Source organism: Leopardus geoffroyi, chromosome B1 (assembly GCF_018350155.1).
Source record: "Leopardus geoffroyi isolate Oge1 chromosome B1, O.geoffroyi_Oge1_pat1.0, whole genome shotgun sequence".
NCBI classification, from domain to species: Eukaryota; Metazoa; Chordata; class Mammalia; order Carnivora; family Felidae; genus Leopardus; species Leopardus geoffroyi.
This window is the reverse complement of record NC_059327.1, coordinates 6,774,647-6,794,364: the sequence shown is the minus strand read 5'-3', so window position 1 is coordinate 6,794,364 and position 19,718 is coordinate 6,774,647. Positions and strand designations below refer to the sequence as shown.

Sequence of the window (19,718 nt, the reverse complement as noted above, 5' to 3'; positions counted from 1 at the left end):
CACTAGTCGAATACAGCACGGGAAATCCTGAACGGGAAAACCACCTGCTCAACCATGCAGGTATGTACAGGTGGCAATGCACGTTGGCAAGTCCCGTGTCGGGAGGAGCTCCAGGGGTAACAAGAAGAATAACAGGTCTCCAGAGGTATCCCAGTCATCTCTGTCCAAGTGTTGACACACGAGCATATGCACGCTCGCACACACACAGTTACTCGTGGATGAGGAGGTGAAGACAGAAGGTTTGTGGTTGTGCCCGCAGGTAGCGGAGACAATATTCCAGGTGAGCTCACACACAGGACGTATCTTGTGACGTGGCTTGTGGTTGTCTAGGCAGGCGGGGCGCTGTCTTTCTGCACATGTTCATGGACATCGCATGCAGCATGCAGAAGTGTTTACTGGGTATTGGGCTGTAGGTCTCCACGGCAGGATTTCTGGAGAGGAGCGGGTCTTACTTCTGGGTCTGAGGATTTTCCAGTTGTGGTGTGTGGAAAGTCAGCTGCTGATGGATGGGGGGGCGTTTCCATTTTTGTAATATGTGACCCATGTTCAGGGACCTGGAAGAACTGCATTGGGAATGGATTTGCCTGATGCGTGGGTAGGTTTTTCTTTTCACCTATTTACTAGTGGTATTTAGTGCTGTCAAAGTAAGTTCAGTTTTTGGCAGGTTGTCCAAATAAGGTCAACGGTGCGTTCTCAAGGAGCAGTGGGCTGTGCCATCTACATAGCTTCGGGCACGTTGATCACACGTTTTGTGGTTCATCTGGTGGGGATATGGGGTAAGCGTGTGCATCTGGGACTGCAGGTGTGTGCGCACGTTGCCTGGCCTTGGTCAGATTTGGGATTCATTTAATTTGGGATTAAATACATTCAAAAATGTGTTTGTGCTCTATAGAAAGATGATATTTGAATTCATAGAACTTTGTGATTAGAGAGACTACAGGGAAATGGTTTATTTAAAAATAAGGAGAAGTGATCCTCTGCCTTAATATTGGAGGTTTTTATGGAGATGTAAATGAGTCAGGAATACTTTTTCCTATGTTCTAGGCTACGTGGTATTAATATCTTATAAAGTTGTCCCAATTGCCACTTCTCACAGAAATGTTATCTGCCACCTTTCATTAGATGAATAGCAAAGATGATTACTGAGAGCTCCCCCCACCCCCACATACACACCCACCATCCCTGCAGGTGCCTGTGCTGTGAGGTGTGTCCTGAGGGACCAGGCACATTGTCCTGGCTGCAGTGACCCAAGGAGGCCATTTCTGGCCCTCCAGGGCCACTAGACTTTTCCACCTACATTTGTGGATGTAGGAACTGCTCTTGTCCTCCTGAAAAGGCTGGAGATGGTGAACTCTTGGGGCCAGGAGCTTCCTCAGAGTTGTCTGCATCAGCTTAGAGTCCAGAATCTGACATTTCTGACAACTGAGATCCAGTAACAGTGTTTTCGGCCCAACTTGACACTCTGGAAATATTCTGGATCCCTGTTGGAGAGCTGGAAAGGTGTGTGATGCCCTCGAAGGCAGCTTGGCGCTCCGCCCTCCCAGGGAAACTGCAGAATTTCCTGAGTCCTTCAGGAAACCCATGGACCTCTCACACGTGCCTGTTTCGCCCCCTGCGACACACTGAGATGCATGAACGCAGACATCTGGGATTTCCAGGCTGGAGAGGATCAGGAGACAAGCAGCCAGACATTAAGGGTAGCAGTAATGCTTGGAATTGGAGTCTGTGCGAAAATGCCGGAGCGTGATGGTGTGGGCATCCTGGTCCTTAATTTCTGTTCACGTTAACAACGACATTTGCCCGGCAATACCCACGGCTACAATTCTATTGGAAGGGTCATGGAACTTTACAAATGTCAGCTAACAAGGGCTAGAAGAGAAAAATCCAGTGCATCTACACAAATAAATAGTAAACCTCGGTGAGCCTTAATGAACCAGAGCTACATGGGCCCACAGGGAGATTTTTCAGGAACAATTGTTTGAGTCAGAAGGTAAGGTGCAGAGTGAAACATAAAGCGTATCAACAGGGGCGCCTGGGTGGCTCAGTCAGTTAAGCATCTGACTTCCACTCAGGTCATGATCTCATGGTTCGTGACTTTGAGCCCCAGATCGGGCGCTCTGCTGTCAGCACAGATCCTGCTTTGGATCGATCCTCTGTCCCCCTTTTTCTCTGCACCTCCTCCACTTGTGCACGCTCTCTCTCTCTCTCTCTCTGTCTCGCTCTCAAAAATAAACATTAAAAAAAGAAAGTGTGTAACAAATGTAATGTTTTTACTTACATAAAATGTATGTTGTTAAAAGTTTACATGCGTATATATTAACGGTTTTCAATGCTTATAAATGGTGAACAATTACTGTATATTATTTCCAGAGAATTCGATCACATGTGATTGGATCCCATAATTATAGTATATGGAAGTGAGTTAAGCAGGCTCCAAAAGGTAGAATCCTGTGTCTAAGAATATCTTATAAATTATGATAAATCTTTCCAAATTGTCCATCAAAACACATTAGTCATCAAACCGCCTTCAAAACAGCATTAACTGTGTACAATTCCCCAAAACAGTATATACAAGAGTTTGCTTCTAATTAGTTAACAAAAGACAATATTAAGAACTTTTACATTTTCCAGTTTGGTAGAGAAACTGTATCAAGTTAATATTATAATATATGTTTTCCCAACCAGCACTGAGGCTGTTTGCTTTTCATACCAAAATGATCGTTCATATTTCTTTAACTGTTAAATTTAATGTTTTATGTTCCATGACTTTTTATTTGGTTCATTTCTTTTCAATTTGATTGAGAGGAAATCCTAGTATATATTGTATACATGGCATCTTCTCCTACAGCATCCAAGCAGGTGGATGTGCCTGCGCACAAGGAAGAAATCTGTTCTGGAAGCTGTTCTCACAAGTCGGCCGCATGAGATCCCCTGCCCTATGGTGTCTCCTCTGAAATGACCTGAACTGGCTTCCTCACCTCATGGACAGAATAAAATACAGGTAAGGAACGTCACTGAAACCCCCCAGCCATGTTCCAAATACTTTAGCCAGGACCCCTCCCTCATTGTCAAGGTAGCAGACGGCAGGCCGGATGTCGGCTCTCAGGATGTTCCCCAGGCTGCCATTCCTCAGTCCCCAGGAACAAGCCAAGTCTCCTGAAATGAACTCACATCCCATCCCTCATCCTGCTGCACATAAATTGGGCCAGGACTCCAGACTCAGCATCAAGGCACCAGGTGAGAGATGTGCCCAGATCCCCATCCATCCAGACTTGACAGAATCCCTCAAATAAATGGAGTCCCAGCCCCTTCCAGACCTTCAGTGGAGTATGATCTGGGAGGGCTTTACAGACTCTCCAGTATCCCTTCAACAGAAATGGATTTAGACCCAAAGACCACGAGGACACTTGCCCAAATGCCAACCCCTGACCTCCAGGCTCTCCTTGGGAGACCTCACCTAAATACTGTCCAGGCCTGCACTGTGCCCCGTCCTCCCCTGTCCAGCTGTGTTCCAGGCCAGTTCCTCCAAACAGGCTTCCTGAGATTACACAATGAACAGTGGAGCCTCAGGTTCACAACAGCTCCCTCATTCCAGCCTCCTGAGAAGCCAGCCCCTCATGGTCAGAGTCCTCGCGTCTTAAAGAGTTCTGAGGAACGCTGTCCCTATATCCTGGCGTATCCACATGCGGCACCTTTTGGTCAACTCTGCCTCTGAGCAGAGTGACCAGGGGTGACAGAGGAGACAGCCTCCAGCCTCAGGTGTTGTGGAAGGGACTGCTGGATTGAGGATGGAGGGATGCAGGGAACACCTAAATACCTCCCAGAGTCCTATCCTTCCTCCTCTTCGTAGAAGGGACCCAAATGATGGTCCCACCCTCCGTTGGTTTGTTGGTTCACAACCTCAGGAGTTCCTGGGTAAAATTTGAAGCTGGCCTCCACACATGGAGGTCAGGGAAGGACCGAAGAAAAGAGAAGACCACTCCAGATGGGTAGGTTACAGTTTTAATAAGCAAAGGGAACTTACATGCAAGGCATGACTTGGGCAGCTGCAAAATGAATCAATCTGAATACCAGCCACCAGGATCTTTGTATAGAGGCCTTAAAGGGGTTCAGTCACATTTACCATTGGATGGTCTCAGCATGTTGCACTCTCAAAGCTGCATCCTTGAAATGGTTTCTAGTATGGGCACAGTGGGCAGAACATACATTCCAAGGACGGGGAAGGGGCGAGGAGCTTTCTACAGCCTGGGTCATGTCCTCTCGGTGACCTCCTCCAACACCCTCATGACCTCACCTAACCCTAATTGCCTCCAAGAGACCCCATCTGTAAACATCATCACACTGGAGGGCAGGGCTTCAACATAATGAGTTTGGGGAAGAGGGACACAGTTCAGTCCATAGTGCCATGTCACTGGTTGAATGTTCTAGAGCCCAAGTTAGTGGAAAAACCATGTGGTTGCTGAAGAGAGTGGAACTGGGGCATGGGGCTCTCCTAGGGAGGCCTTGGGCACACGTGCAGCGTTTCAGATGGAAACTCTGCTCGTACATGTGCCAGGTGGGGCAGAGATTGGTTCTGTGAGGGGCACAGGCCAGCCAGTGTCCTGTGCCCATGCACGGCCAATGTCACTGGGCATCACTGAGTGTCCACGAATCAGGTGAAGACTCAGCCATCAGAGCGTGCTCCTCAGCGACCCCTACACCAAATGATGCTGACCCTAGCTCTCTCTGACCACCCCGACCAGAGGAGATATGCAGGCATTTAATGAGGAACTGCAATGTAACATCAGCGTTTGGGTGAGCCAAGCCTCACATCCAGAACAGACGCAAACACCCTAAAAGGAACCCATAAAACTTGACTATGCTCTCTGGAATCCTGACACTCTTAAGACAATTCCAGAGCCAACCTTCATTCTTTCCTCCATCGGCTAAAGTCCTTCTTCCTCCATAAATACCGGAATGAAATGATCCCTGACTGAGCAGGCACTCATACTTTCTCGGGAAGAGAGCTCCTTCAAAGAGTGACTGTGAACTTCCCTCAGGAGTATGCGGGCATCCTGATCCCTTCTCTGAGGACTCCGAACAGAGACATGGCACTTAAGACGAGAACCTGGTGCCTGTGGGTGAGTCTGTGTTGCCCTGTGTGTGAGGACCTGCCCTGGAAATGACTTGAGGTCCCCCGGGACACAGAGCTCTGGGGCCTCTAAAATGTGTAACTGAGTCTGGATGTCAAGGTCAGCAGCCCATGGATTTTCATCACAAACTCACGGTTTGTGTTCTTCATCCCCCACTTTCTACCTCTGGGTTGTTCTCTTCACTTTCAACATGGCATGCTGAGAGTATTAATATACACATCCACACATGAACATATTTTCATCTTGAAAGCAATGAGACAAATGGTATTTGAGCATTCCAAAGGCCTCAGCAGAACCTCAGGACAAAAGGCTAACAAATGTCTCAACACTGGGGGGCACCATATTCAGACTTCACACATTACACCCCCTCGTGTGCTCACATCCCCACGCGGGAATCAGATTCTCCAAGCTTAAGCTCCTTCATTCCAGCACCCTAGAGCCAACAGAACAACCGCTCCATTCCACAGGAGCTCCCTACTTTGACTCATAGCACATCTCTGCTCTCAGCTGGAGGCTCCCAGATGTTAGGACATTCGGGGTACTTGACGGGCAAATGTACTAGAACCAGAGACATCCCCAGGAGGGAAGGCATCATCATCCCTGGGTTGATGTGGGCACAGGCACCCCTACACATGCATTCCAGTCTACAGGGGCCACCTACCCACCAGGCCATCAGAGTGACCCTCATCAAAATTCTATCCTACAGTCATTATGATTACATAGGGTAGTGTTTCTAAGGAATGCCTGGAAAATGGTTTTTCACTGTAATAATAATATAATGAAAACAGAAATAGAAGAAATTTTACTTCAATTCAGTCTCATTTCTTTTCTTTTCACTCCTCAGCTTTCATCGGATCTAATTCCCAGCCAGGGAAAGAGCTCAGAGGTGTGGGAAGACCTTCGTTTACTAAGACACCATCTTACGGGCTCAGCTTTTCATAAGGAGCTTCCAAATAATACACATCGACATGTGCACCCAAGAAAAATCACTTCAGTCGATTTATGGCCTCCCAAAGCACTCCGTATAAAGCAGAACACAGACGATTTGATGGAGGAGGTGGCTTGGAAGCTGGATGGCTTACACTGGTGGAACTGTATCACTTGACTTCCATGTAAAGAGAGAGGGGGATAAAGAAAGACTAAATGGGGGAGAGGTTCATGTACCGGGATTCCTTGATCCCTTCTTAATCTGTGCCCAGCTCCTCACAGGTATGAGAGGAGTGAGGTGAGTTCAGATTAAGTAATCTCTGCCCTGGAGACCAGGAGGGATCGTGGGTAGGGCTCCCCCAACTCGCTCCATATGAACTCCACAGTGTTTACTGTTGCCCTGCCTGAGAACGTTATCTTCCAGAATTTAAACCCATTTGAGCCCAAATATTTAATAATAAAAAAATGTAAAACTAGAGAAATAGGTGTTACGAGAAAACCAGAAAGGTTCTTCTCTGGAAATAATCTTTGAGAAATCCTGCAGCCTGAGTAGTTGGGATTTAGTCTTGCCAAATTCCCTCTAGCATGGACGTCAGAATTTACAAAGGAAACAGATCAAGATTTTCACTCACACACTTTCCATTAGGATTTATTAAGGGTATAAATGAGGCAACTAAACTTTGAAAATCCAGTTTCACTATGCTTTTTGGTGTTGTCAAAAAAGAGACGTTTCAGTGAGATGTATACAGAAGTAATGAAAAATTAATACTTGCCCATACTCGACACAAAACATTGGGAGACAGAAAAAAAACACAGATTAAAAAAACCCTGATTTTTCAAAATTAAAAATGCTCTTTCGAGTAGTACCTCCGGAATAAAGAAAAATGTGAAATTACAACAGATTCAGGAAATACTAACTCCGGCAACTTGCAGAATGTCCTGCACATCAGTCTTAAAGGTATGTGAATTTATAAACCTCAAGCCCTGCGCAGTAACACGAGGGCCTCAGCCGACCATCCTCACGGCCCAATCTTGGGCCCGTGTGTCCCTCTGCCTCTCTGCGAACAGGGAGGAGAAATGTTAGCTACCCTCCGCGGTGGTCCGGCTGTACCCCTGGGTTCCCACAAGTGAATTCGGGGTTCACACTCGTTCTACCGGAAAGGAAACCACAATTTGATAGGCGGAGCCGCAGACGCCCCTGCCCCGCCCACGCCGCCGCAGGGTTTACCCGCAATCCGAGCGCCTCTCGCGGGCCGCGGGACTCTGGCACGCACGAAGGGTTATTTAAGCCGTTCTCACGCTGTTGCGAAGGAAACAACTCCGCATTCGGTATTACCGGCGCGCCAACGCTAAGCTTTTACCTTAGCGTATCTGAGTCATTTAACGTGGCGTAGGGTGGGCAGCCCGGCGCCACAGGCCACCCCGCCACCTGGAGGCAAACGCCGGGACCCGAACTCCCGGCGGAAGAACTTGCAGAACGGAAACGCCCTGGGGGCGGGGCGGAGACTTGCATAAGCCACACCCAAGCCCTTCCTTCCAGGCCCCGCCCCGTCCGAGGTCCCCGTTTCCGGCCGGCCCGGATGCAGATTTCCCAAACGGAAGGGCTCTTTTCCCGGTGCGGGTTTCTGCGTTTCTAGTTGCAGCTGGCACGTTGAGGGTCTGGGTGTTGCGGCCTCCACACCCGGAGTCCGGGCCCTCGCTAACTTGACAGTCCCCGCATCCGCCAGCCCCTCCCGCGGGGAGCCCGGCCTGGTCGGAAGACGTTGTGCTGCTGCACTGGATCCGCGTCTGTTTCCGGTAAACTGGCTCCCAGGCCGTTTCGCCCGTTTTTCTGCCTCCGTTCTTTTCACCGTCTCTTCCTGGCCCCCGCGCGTGTCAAGGCCCCACTGGCGAGGTGCATTCTCGCCCTTCGCGGTACCGAGGGGGCAGCACCACGACGCCCTGCTCTCCGGACCCTGCAGACCCCAGCCCCCTCCTGAGTTCCCCTCTCCCTTCTCGCGTCTTTCTGGGGCCGGCCCTGCTGGTCCTTGGGCTCTCCACAGTCAGTTCCTCTGGGAGGCCCTGAGTCCCTTGCTGGGGCTTTCACCTGCCCCTGTCCTGTGGCACCCCTTGTTCTGTCCCGTCCCATCCTGCTGGCTGTGCCTGTCAGGTATTGTTTACATTCCCGATGAGCCACCACAAAGCGTGCTTCTGGACAGGGGCATCTTCATTCTGTTCCTGTGAATGTGAAGGTGGGGCCGGGGGATAGGGGAAAGAGAGAGACCAGGGAGAAGCAGGGAGCTACAGCCAAAGAGAGTGATGAGAAAAAGCAGCTGTGAAATTGAAGAGAGGGAAGTGGGTCCGATGGGCTTTGAAAGACCAAATACGAGTGAGAGCGTGACATGAGCTAGAAGCAGTGGAATAAATGAAAGTGGCAAAAAAAGGATCAGCAGAGAGATGGAAAAGAGCAGAAGGGAGAGGAGTCGAGCAACAGTAGCAATGGGGGCAAAAGAAGGGTAGATCCCAAATTCATTAGAATTTTGTTTTTAATTCCCAATGTATATTCCCTCTTAAATATGTCAGAGTCAGATGATGAGGTCTTAATGGTTTTAGAGTCTCTTATATGTTGAAAGTATTCTTTGGTGCTTAGTAAATAATTGTACACTATTTCAGTGTGCCCTTGATTAAGGATATTGGCAATTTTTTATATTAACAGTCAAAACCTAGTTTAACCAATTCGTCTAATATTCCACATCTTCTCTTTCTTCTTATGTGATCTTTTAACCTAGTGGGCTGTGAACTAGTTCCCAGTCGAGTGTGTATCTATTTCCTTTGTCCTTTCTCTGGAAATGACCAAGGATGGGTTGGATTGTTGTGGGACTTTGTTGAAAGATAGCCCATCTGTTCATAATTGGATAAATTACTCAGCTGCTTCTCTTGACCTTCTTCCACGGTTTTCAGTGCTACTAATTAGGTCTTCTTAATTACCTATTTTTTGGTAGTTTGATCTGATGTTCTGGAAAAGAGGAATTAAATACTTGAGATAGTGATTAAAACCATGAAAGAGAAGCAGCTCTTGCTCAGGTGTATGATATGTGATCTGTAAATTTTAGGGGCAAGCCTTACCACTGTCCCATCCAGGCATGTCTTTCCTGTGAGGAGAGTTCCGCTCTGCTGGCCTCTCCCACCGACCCCTTCACCTGCCCCAGTACACATGCAGGGAGTCACGGGGCAGTTTGATGGGAAAGGGCCCAGGCTTTTTTTTTTTGTCTTTTCTTTTTTTAAGTTTACTTATTGTGAGACAGCACATGAGCCCGTGTGAACAGGGGAGAGGCAGAGAGGGAGGGATAGAGAGAATCCCAAACAGGTTCCACGTGCTGTCAGTGCAGATCCCACACGGGGCTCCATCCTCCAAACCTCGAGATCATGACCTGAGCCGAAGTCAAGAGTTGGACGCCCGACCGACTGAGCCAGCCAGGCGCCCCCGGACCCGGGCTCTTTTAGCCAAATAGAGAACAAAAGCATCTCTCCAAGGAGGAGGAAGGAGGAGGTGCCTTGCTCTGTGAAGGGAGCCTGTAGAAGGAATTAGAGTGCTCTTTGGGGAGTTAGGGGTCCTGGAATGGGGGAGAGTTTGAGAAGCTCTGACCCTGTGCTCAGCAGGTATTAGCAGAGACTGGGGTCTTTGTCTTCAAGGGACCGTCAGTCCAGTGCATAGACTCACCACTGCCGCGGACCGTGTGGGCTTCACTGGGATAGGAGAGTGTTCTGAAGAAATGAGCAGAAAAGCCCGACTGTTGATCTTCACGGAGGAGCGTAATCCTGCCGAATCCCCGTTATTGCAGCGTGCAGCGGAGGACTGGCTTTGCCACAGAGTGAATGCCTTCTCCTGGGTGTGTGTCTGCAGTGCGGGGAGGGGCCGTGCTGTTTCGAAGCCCCGAAAGCCATCGCCACGCTCAGGAGCGAGGGAGTGACTTTCAAGACGGATCTTGGCTGAGAAAGAAGTTTTTCACGTGTTCTTTTTTAATTCCTGACCTGAGGAATCCTGTGAAATCGTGACCTGAGCCAAAATCAGGAGGTCACTTGACCAGTGAGCCACCCAGGTGCCCCTGCTTTCTTTTTTTAATTCAAGATTTTTAATCCAATCAAGATCGGAAGATACTGCAACGTGTAAGTTCTGGGAGGATCAAATAGAGAAGAGTAGTGGAAGTTATTATTATTTTATAAGTAATAACACAAAATTCATGATATGGCAGGAAATAACAGGACCCAAACATAAAGTTGGAGGTAAAGAACCTAGCTAAGATTAAAAGTTCTTCGTCACCTGTTACGGAGACGATGGCATAAACACCAGATACGAGTGCAGGAATACTTTACAGTTTAACAGTTGAGGGGCACCTGTGCGGCTCAGTTGGTTACGTGTCCCAACTTCGGTTCAGGTCATGATCTCGCGGTTTGTGGGTTCGAGCCCCACGTCGGGCTCTGTACTGACAGGTCAGAGCCTGGAGCCTGCTTCAGATTCTGTGTCTCCTTATCTCTCTCCCCCTCCCCAGCTCACACTCTGTCTTTGTCTCTCTCTCTCTCTCTCTCTCTGTCTCCCTCTCTCTCCCTCTCTCCCCCTCTCCCTCTCTCTCCCTCCCCCCTCTCAAAAATAAACATTAAAAAAATAATAAAATAAGATGAACAGTTGAAAGCATCTACCTCCGAAATTACCTACCTTATTTGTGAAATCAGTTACCAACCATCTGATGAATGAAAGAGGAAGGACAAGTCTATGGAAATTCATCTGTCATAGCTAAATTTTGAAATAGCATTTATTTTGCATGGGAGTTGGAATTTACATGCAAGACCTAACACGATTGCCAGGTATTTTTGAGAAGTGACCAAAATGACCTGAGATACAGTTGCGTATTTACTGTGCTGTCTACTGGAATTATTTCATTGTGAGAGGCAGAAATTTTCAGCCAAAAGATTTTTCTCTGCAGACATAGAGATTCCACCTAAATGTATAATTCAGTTGTGAATGAGATGGCGGTGAAAGTATTTACTGCATTGTGCTCTGTGTTAATATTTTATTTATTTTCCCATTAGCCAAAAGATAGAGTATAAGGCTGGCTTCCCATTTTAATTATAAATTAATAAATTCTTAACATGTTCTTGAAAGCCCCCTAACACTCTCCTCCTCCACCCTAGTAACATAGTTTATGTTTGCTGCATCATAATGTATTTGCAGATTTTCATATTTATTCAGCTTTCATCTTATCTTCAAGCCCAGATTTCCCCCAGGGAGTTTGAGGTTTGTGTCCATAGAATCCCAGGGTGTCTGCTTCCCTCCTGTATCTGTCTTTAGACATTTGTTGTATCAAAGCAGCATCTTAAATCTGAATTTTACTGTTAGCAGTAATCAGTCCCCCGTTCTCATGTCCTGTTTTTGACTATTTGTGTCCCCTTTCCATTTTTGTCTTTAATCTGTTTCATTATTTTGACTGCCTACTCCAAGGTTTTAGAGCTGTGCTATCCAGTAAAGTAACCACTAGTGACATGTGCTTATTAAATTTAGATTAATTACAATTAAATAACTAAACTTAAGACCCTCAGTAATGCTAGCCAGATTCCAGGTGTTCTTTTTTTTTAAGTTTTAAAATTTTTTCAAAAGTTTATTTACTTTTGAGAGAGCATGAGCGAAGGAAGGGCAGAGAGAGAGGGAGACACAGAATCCGAAGCAGGCTCCAGGCTCTGAGCTGTCGGCACAGACCCCAGCGCGGGGCTCCAACCTGCGAACCGCGAGGGCATGACCTGAGCCAGAGTTGGATGCTTATGTGACTGAGCCCCCCAGGCGCCCCAGATTTTAGGTGCCCTTTAATGACATGGATCTGATTGCTGCTGTGTGGATATTGTAGGTAACAGAGCATTTCCTTCATCACAGCAAGTTCCACCGAACTTCTTGTTCTACTCTACATCTTATGTTTTTACTGGACTTTTTTGGCTTATAAGTAATTTCTTTTCTGCTTCTCCCTATTCCCTTTACTGGGTTTCCTCGAGTAGTTTTTCATTTTATTTCTTTTCTTGAGGTAGGTGCTTATATCATTTATTTAATCTTTAATTCATTAAATATTTAAGATAAAATTTTCGGTGAATATTGCTTTAGTTTGTTCCATTGGTACATTTATATGTGTTTAGGGACATTGCAGGTTCCTTTTTTTTTTTAATGCGAGGTTTTCCTCCATCCTTGTCACAAGCCCTTTGTATTCAGGGGCCGTTGTGCACTGTAAAGGGAGATCTTCTCTTTGGGAGTGTGATGCTTTCATATATGAAATTCTAGAATAGTTATAAATTTCATTCTATTTTCACCTTTTCTGAACAGCTTTGGATGTACTGGATGTTAAAAATTATGAAAGGTTGGATTTTGATTTGTGATCAAATGAGCTGATACGTTTTTCCATTTACAGTATTAATTTGAAAGTTACAGTTGTTCTAGTTTTATACTTCTTCATATGTAAAGCTATTTTCCTGTACTCTGTGCCTTTGCTTTCCAATCTGTGTATTGCTAGAAGGTTAGAGGCAAGAAGGCAAGACTCTCTTGGTTAACCTGTAAACTGCCGTCTCCCCAGCACCTGGAATGGCTTGGCCCATCACTGGTCCTGGGATTTGAGGGAGCTCACTTAATAATATCATTTTTTCAGACTGCACTTCGGAAAGAAAAGGAAACACAGGTGAATGGGAATAGATACCAGTCATTTTTTTGACACATCTGTTGGAGAACCTGGTTTTGGAATGGAGAAAACATTCCAGACCTAAGCAGCTATGTTCAGATAGCCTGGGAAGGACTGGGAAATCTTAATGGTGAGTTAGCAGTGCTCTAAAAAATAGTGAGGTGATACTGAGGATGCAGAAGGCCTTCTTCCCGGTGACCCTTTAAGAGATCTCGAGGGAGGGGCTGAACTGTGTAATCACCCATCCTGAAGTCACCAAAGACGTGTCACTATTCCTGGTTGGGTGGGAAGTTGGTTAGTATAGTGTTGTGTGAATGAATGGATAACTTGGAAGTGTTAAATAGGTTTTATTGGTTCTAAAGTTGGCTTATATAGCTATTTTATTTATTTATTTATTTATTTATTTATTTATATTCATTTTTAATTTTTTTTTTCTAATTTTTTTTTCAACGTTTATTTTTTTGGGACAGAGAGACAGAGCATGAACGGGGGAGGGGCAGAGAGAGAGGAAGACACAGAATCGGAAACAGGCTCCAGGCTCTGAGCCGTCAGCCCAGAGCCTGACGCGGGGCTCGAACCCACGGACCGCGAGATCGTGACCTGGCTGAAGTCGGACACTTAACCGACTGCGCCACCCAGGCGCCCCGTATAGTCATTTTTGAGAGACAGAGAGAGACAGAGTGTGAGCAGGGGAAGGGCAGAGAGGGAGACACAGAATCCGAAGCAGGCTCCAGGCTCTGAGCTGTCAGCACAGAGCCTGACCCGGGGCTCGAACTTGTGAACTGCGAAATCATGACCTGAGCCGAAATCCGGAGTCGGAGGCTTAACCGACTGAGCCACCCAGCTGTTCCCGTACACGAATCTTTCTTAAATCCGTCTCTTGTGATAGTTGAGGAAGAGTTTACTTGGTTATAAGGTTAAAGGTCACAGTTGGTTCCCCATTTTGTTCAGTGAATGTCCTTTTATACCTCACTTGAGTTTTTACTATGATCCTCAAATCATTCTTCGTCTATGAATTACAGACTCTATGGGGACGGGGGCACTTTTGTTTTGTATTGTTGTATATATGTTTTTCCAAACAGTGCATTTTCACACACGAATTGCTTTTTTGTATGTTTTAATACTTCTTTATTGAAATAATTCATAAAATTATTTTTTAGTCATATTATTTCATTTGTTATCTTTACCACTAACATGGGTTTTCTAGGTTGTGGGCTTGTATTTCACAGCTTTCAATGATTTTTTATTTAATCCTTTTACCTTTTGCTCATTTTAAGCCTGTCTTATGACATTAATGAGTGACTTTTCAGCAGTGTGTCTGTTCCTTTCTCTTCTCTCCCAATGTGGTCTCTTTTAAATGATTATTTTATTTTATTTTTGAAAGTTTTGGGGTTTTGCCAAGTCATTTCCTTCTTCCCTTGTCTTGTAATCTCTTTCATCCTAATTCTGCTTTGAAGTCCTATTTTTAAGGTTTCTAATGATTTGTTGTCTATCCATTACTAAAATTATTGGATAGCTTCTAAAGATGTTTTGCTCCAAGCCACGGGATTCTTTGAATATTAATATTCCATTACTTTTTCACTCCTGCCTCTTTCTTTTTAATAGCTACTGTGTTGGTTACTTTTTTCATGTCATTTTTATGAAGTTGAATTCTTAAACCCAATGAATTCATGGTGGTAGTTTGCAGAAAAATAAATGTCGGGGTTGTGCTATAGGAGGACCTCTTCCTGGCTCAAAATAATGACTGTTTAACACAGGACATTTGGAAAGTTTGTGGGACCTAGTTGGGAGTTTTCATAATATAAGAAATAATCAGCTACTGAGCTGCTTTTTATTATGGTTCTCATTCATTCATGTCCCTCTTTGATGCCTACCACTTGGAAACACAGACAAAGCACAGTGATATGTAGGTAAAATTTTCCTTCCTACTCATAGGGCTTTCCTGTTCATATGTGTAGGGATTCCCTGGATATCCCTAAATTTCCATTGCATAAAAATTCTAAAGGTAGAACATAATTTTACATTTCAATCTAAATTTGTCTTGAAGGCAAAATCTAACATAATCCCACGGCCAGTGCGTTACTAGTTTCCTGAGATCTTCCTTCTCTCTCCTTGGACTCTCCCATATGCTCTGGATAACTCAGTTGGTAAACCATATTTATAGAGAATCTCTTGGGCATTGTGAAGTGTCCTGGATATTGGCTACCTTTCTCCAGTTATCAGATGCTTGCATTAATACAGAGTTTCTCTTTCAGATCTGAATCAAAGCTCTGTCCTCTCCACTGGGTGACTCATAGGAAAACAAGAGGATACAGTACCCAGAATCCAGCTGTCACCTCCCCAGAAATTTAAACACTTCTCCAGTTCCTCAGACCCCTCAACTCACCCCAGAAGGCAAAAGATTCAATTTATCCATCATAGTACATGCATACAACGGGCAGAGAGCAAAGCTTGGTAATCACCTTGGCATTGCCTATCTCTGTGATGCTGAAGACATTCTCATCTCTGTGCATTACAGAAAAGATTCAGATTTCCAGGTGTGGACCAGTGTGCAGGGGAGGGGTGTTCCCACTCTTCTGAAGGGCAGGTACCTTGAAGCTCAAGAGAGGTACTCAGAAGGGTATAGAGTCTCAGTCCAAGTGCCCTAAAAGGGAAAATATTGGAATAGAAGCTTAGGGCACAGTTGGAACAGGATATCCAGCCACTTTCTGGCCTCGTAGCCATGGAGAAGGACAGCAAGGGACTGGGGTGAAACTGGGGCTCTTGTCAATCTTGGAAATGAATGCCAGTTTTCTTCCTCTACAGAGTTGGTAAGCTTTGGAAGATGCTAGTGGAGCATTCTGCACTATGGAGACATGTACGTGACACCTTACAGGGTATGTATGGACTCTGGGAAAATGCTTGCGGGGATCCGCTTTATGTGGATGGCAGCTGGGATGGCAGTTCTTACACAAAACCCTTACAAAAACCATATATGATGGCTCAGTGGAGCTTTGATACTGTCCAAGAGCCCTGAACATCAGTCATTCCACTTTTTTCTTTTAATCTTTATTTATTTTCGAGAGAGAGACCGACAGTGTGCAAGTGGGGGAGGAACAGAGAGAGAGGGAGACGCAGAATCCGAACTAAACTCTAGTTGCGTGTCGCATACTTGAGGAAACTCCCAGTCACCAAACTTCCCCAATTCCTGACAAGTCTAGAACTGTACAACTCTAAAATGTCCAAGTCCAAGTCATGGATCTTTGAGGAAAGTGACTTCTCTTCACTATTCTTCCAACACAACGTTGGCCTGGACGCTGTTCCTGTCTTCATGACAGGTAGGTGGTGACCTCGTCCAGGCTGAAGGCTCTGCATTTCGTGGGAGTAGGGGACATTTCCTTGAGTGTCAGGAAAGGGGCTCATGATGGCCCTCTCTGAGGTTGATGGGTTCCACCACCTAAAACTGGTGAACTTCTCAGCAGATGGATTCCTACAGGCAGTAGTCTGTATCTTCAGAAGCTTTAGAAACTCAGTAGGAGGAGAGCGAATGGTCTCACAAGCCAAGTATTGTTTCAACTGGAAAGGATGGATTCACTGCAGCCGCTGGAGCCAAATATTCCTCCCACCACTGAAGCCTTGCCCTCTACTTGACACATCTGTGGTGGCCTCAGGCCCAGACCCCAAATCTTCAAGCTCCTGGAAGTCCATGCCCCATGTCAGAAGGGAGGATGCCAAGGCTTTTCCGCAGGAAGTTCTGCGCTACTCTGGTCCCCTTTAGTTCCAGCCCAACCTTATCCCGAAGGGTGGAAGTGATGCCACAAAAGGACTCGGTCGCATTTCTCACCACCCTTACTTACAAACCATATGCCCTTTTTATCCTTTCTCTTCCTGCAAGTGGTTATCCATCTGGGGTTCCTATTTTTCTGAGACATTTGAAACCGCGAGGACATAACTCATAAACTGTGGTCAGGCAATAGGCTTTTGAGCCAGATAAATATGAGCAAATAGTTGAGTAAATTATATGCTGTATGGTTTTTGTCAGGTCATGTGAATCCTCTGCAAGCTGGCTTTCTAAGAGGAAAAGTGAAGATAATAATGGCAAACTTACAGGGTCTGAATAAATGGCAAGATTATAAGTAAATACCCGTCACCTAATATGTGATCAATATTGATGATGTATTTGGGCAGCTACCTTCTTAGATCTTCCATGACTTCTCCATAGACTTCGTACAGAGCAGGGCTAGAAGATGTCACTGAGTTTAAGAGAATCAGTGGTCCTGGAATGGACACACCTCTGCTGGAATGGAGTCTGGGCTAGGGACCAGAGCGCTAACCATGATTATCTTTGGGGATGTGGGTTTGGGGGTTACAGAAATTTTGAAGATTTTGAAATGTTTATTTTTCATATTAAACACTTTTTAAAAAGTGTGTGTTTTAGGAATGGTAAAAAGCATGTTACTTTTAAAGTAATGTTACCAATTTTAAGTAAAATATGCAAGATTTTATATGGCAGATGACAGAGGAAAGTAGTATTCTCTCAAGATGATGCTCATGGAGGCAAGAAGCCACATTCTGTGGTCTTGTTGGAAAGGGAAACATACAGGTCAGTGGCCTCTGGAGGGTAGTAGTTAACTGACTCTCTGAAACAGACAAAGCACTGATTTATACCATTTGCTGGTTTCCTTGTATACCGTGGCAAAATTCAAGCTAACAAAGGCTTTCCATCCAGTTTCCAAACCTCTGAATATTTTATAAGCAACTCTTAGGAGCCAGTCCATGCCAGATCAAGCATAACTGCCAGAGGCATTGAAGGAATATATAAAAGAAAATTAGTAACTCTCCTTTGTTGCCCCAGGGTAGGAGTATAATGGTGGAATTTAGAAGAACAATCTCACTAGGATGCTGTGGCTTATGTTTTAAGGAAGCCAGTTAGAGTAGCTCCTCTTACCTCTGACCCAGTGACCTCTTGAATGGACCTAGCTTTTTGTAGTTGGGAAGAATAGAGTCCAGAAACATAAGCCCACTCCCTGACAAAACCAGCCCTGTCACAACTGTCACAACCGTTCTATTTGTTTGAAAAGGGAGGAGCTACAAGGGTCTTGAGTGCTGCTGTAGGTGGAGCTCGGTGACGGTGAATGAACGAAGTTCCATGATTCCACACAATCAGGACCCAAAGGAAAACCGTGGTTGTGAATGACTTTCTTTCTGCAGTATTCGTATCATTCCTCTTTGAGGGTTAAATAGATCCGGCATTGATTAAATCTTGGTGGAGTTCTGGGATGCTGCCAAGGCTGACGCCCCAGGACAGAAATCCAAAGCTTAAGTGGTCCAGCCTCTTCAACTCTTACGACATTCTACGAGAAGTTATTTTAACTTTCAGTCACTAGGTGTGAAGGATGTAAGCTGCTTTGGACATATCTACGTTCCATAGCTTGAAATTTCCCTAATGCGTAAAGAAGGTGTTTGGGGATGGGTGGATGGTAGTCCAAATCAAACTTCTATCTTAACTATAAGTCAACACTATGGTCATTTTAAATTCAGAAAAGCGAGGTTACTGGATGGACTGGCCTAAGGAAGACTAATCCATCTATTTCTGGACTTAGTTACAGAAATAGGAAACAATAGGAAAAATATATCCTAAACCCAGACAATGTCATTACCTAATCTCAAAGGAAAAATGAGCTCCAGTACCATGCGAGAGCAGAAGGGGGCTTTTTATATACTCCAAACTCCAGGAATTTTCAAAAGGAGGAGCTGTCAAAGGGAAATGTAATAAAAGTGCCAAAAGGAAAAGAGAGTTGAGTGGGCACTTGACTACCTCAAAGCCTTTCCAGTGCAGCTTGGAAGTAGGTGCCTGGAAGTGATGAGTTGAGTGGATAGTTGACATTTCTTGGATAAGTTGGCTTCCCTTTGCATCCATTTACTTCATCTATGAAGTAGGACTAGTACGGGGACCTGGCTGTCATTTAAGTCCAAAGCTGCTGATTCTGTGAGACTCCCTAAGGATGCATTCGGCACCCTTTTTTATTACCATGTTTCTGCCATGTGCTTTGTCACACCTGTGCCATAGTTCCCTCATAATGATGTGAATCATAACACTTTAATATTTTTTGAGTTTGATTCAGCACATTTAAAGTTCACAGATTCTTGCCTGGTGTGTATTAAAGCTCCAGTTAAGATTTACTTACTGATAAGCTTCCCAAGACGGCAAATAAAGGTCAGTTGCCCCAGAAATTTTATGTAGAAAAGTGTATACGTGTTGATGAGAAAGAATTGATCTAGTAATCCAACAGAGTGATCCAAGTGACTTGAATTATCTGGAATATGTAAGGGCAGTTGTTCTTGATTTTTTTTTTTTTTAATTTAAATTTTAGTTGACTTATAGTGCAATATTGGTTTCAGGAGAATTCAGTGATTCATCACTTACCTGTAACACCCAGTGCTCAGCACAAGCACCCTGCTTAATACCCATCTGTTTGTTCTCTCTCATTAGGTGTCTGTTATGGTTGGTTTCTCTCTCTTCTCCAGCCCCCCACATATGTTCTGTGTTTTGTTTCTTAAATTCCACATATGAGCAAAATCATATGGTATTTGTCTTTCACTGATTGACTTATTTCCCTTACCATAATATGTTCTAGCTCCACCCACGTCATTGCAAATGGCAAGATTTCATTCTTTTTGATGCCTGAGTTAAAGTCCATGGCATATATGTACCACCTCGTTGTTATCCATTCATCAGTCGATGGACCTTTGGGCTCTTCCCATACTTTGGCTATTATCAGTAGTGCTGCTATAACCAATGGGGTGCGTATACCCTTTCGAATCCATATTTTTGTATCCTTGGGGTAAATACCTAAGAGTGCAATTGCTGGATCAAAGGGTAGTTCTGTTTTTAGTTTGTTAGGGAACCTCAATACTGTTCTCCAGAGTGGCTGCACCAGTTTGCATTCCCACCAACAGTGCAAGAAGGTTCCCCTTTCTCCACATCCTC

At 45.1% G+C, this 19,718-nt stretch overlaps 1 protein-coding gene across 8 annotated transcripts in view; it reads left to right on the top strand.

The window, feature by feature from the left end:
* The first annotated feature begins 7,618 nt into the window (after positions 1–7,618).
* The window catches only part of LOC123584369 (zinc finger protein 705A-like), a 31,753-nt gene continuing 19,653 nt past the window's right edge, over positions 7,619–19,718 (top strand). For 3 of the 8 annotated variants that reach the window (XM_045452215.1, XM_045452225.1, XM_045452231.1), the window contains exons 1-3: positions 7,632–7,856; positions 15,004–15,285; positions 15,554–15,624. The gene's annotated coding sequence lies outside the window, so the exon portion shown is untranslated. Of the gene's footprint in view, positions 7,857–9,731; positions 10,040–15,003; positions 15,286–15,553; positions 15,625–19,718 lie in introns of those variants that run through there. The other 5 variants (XM_045452232.1, XM_045452205.1, XM_045452236.1 and 2 more) reach the window with 5 other exon arrangements.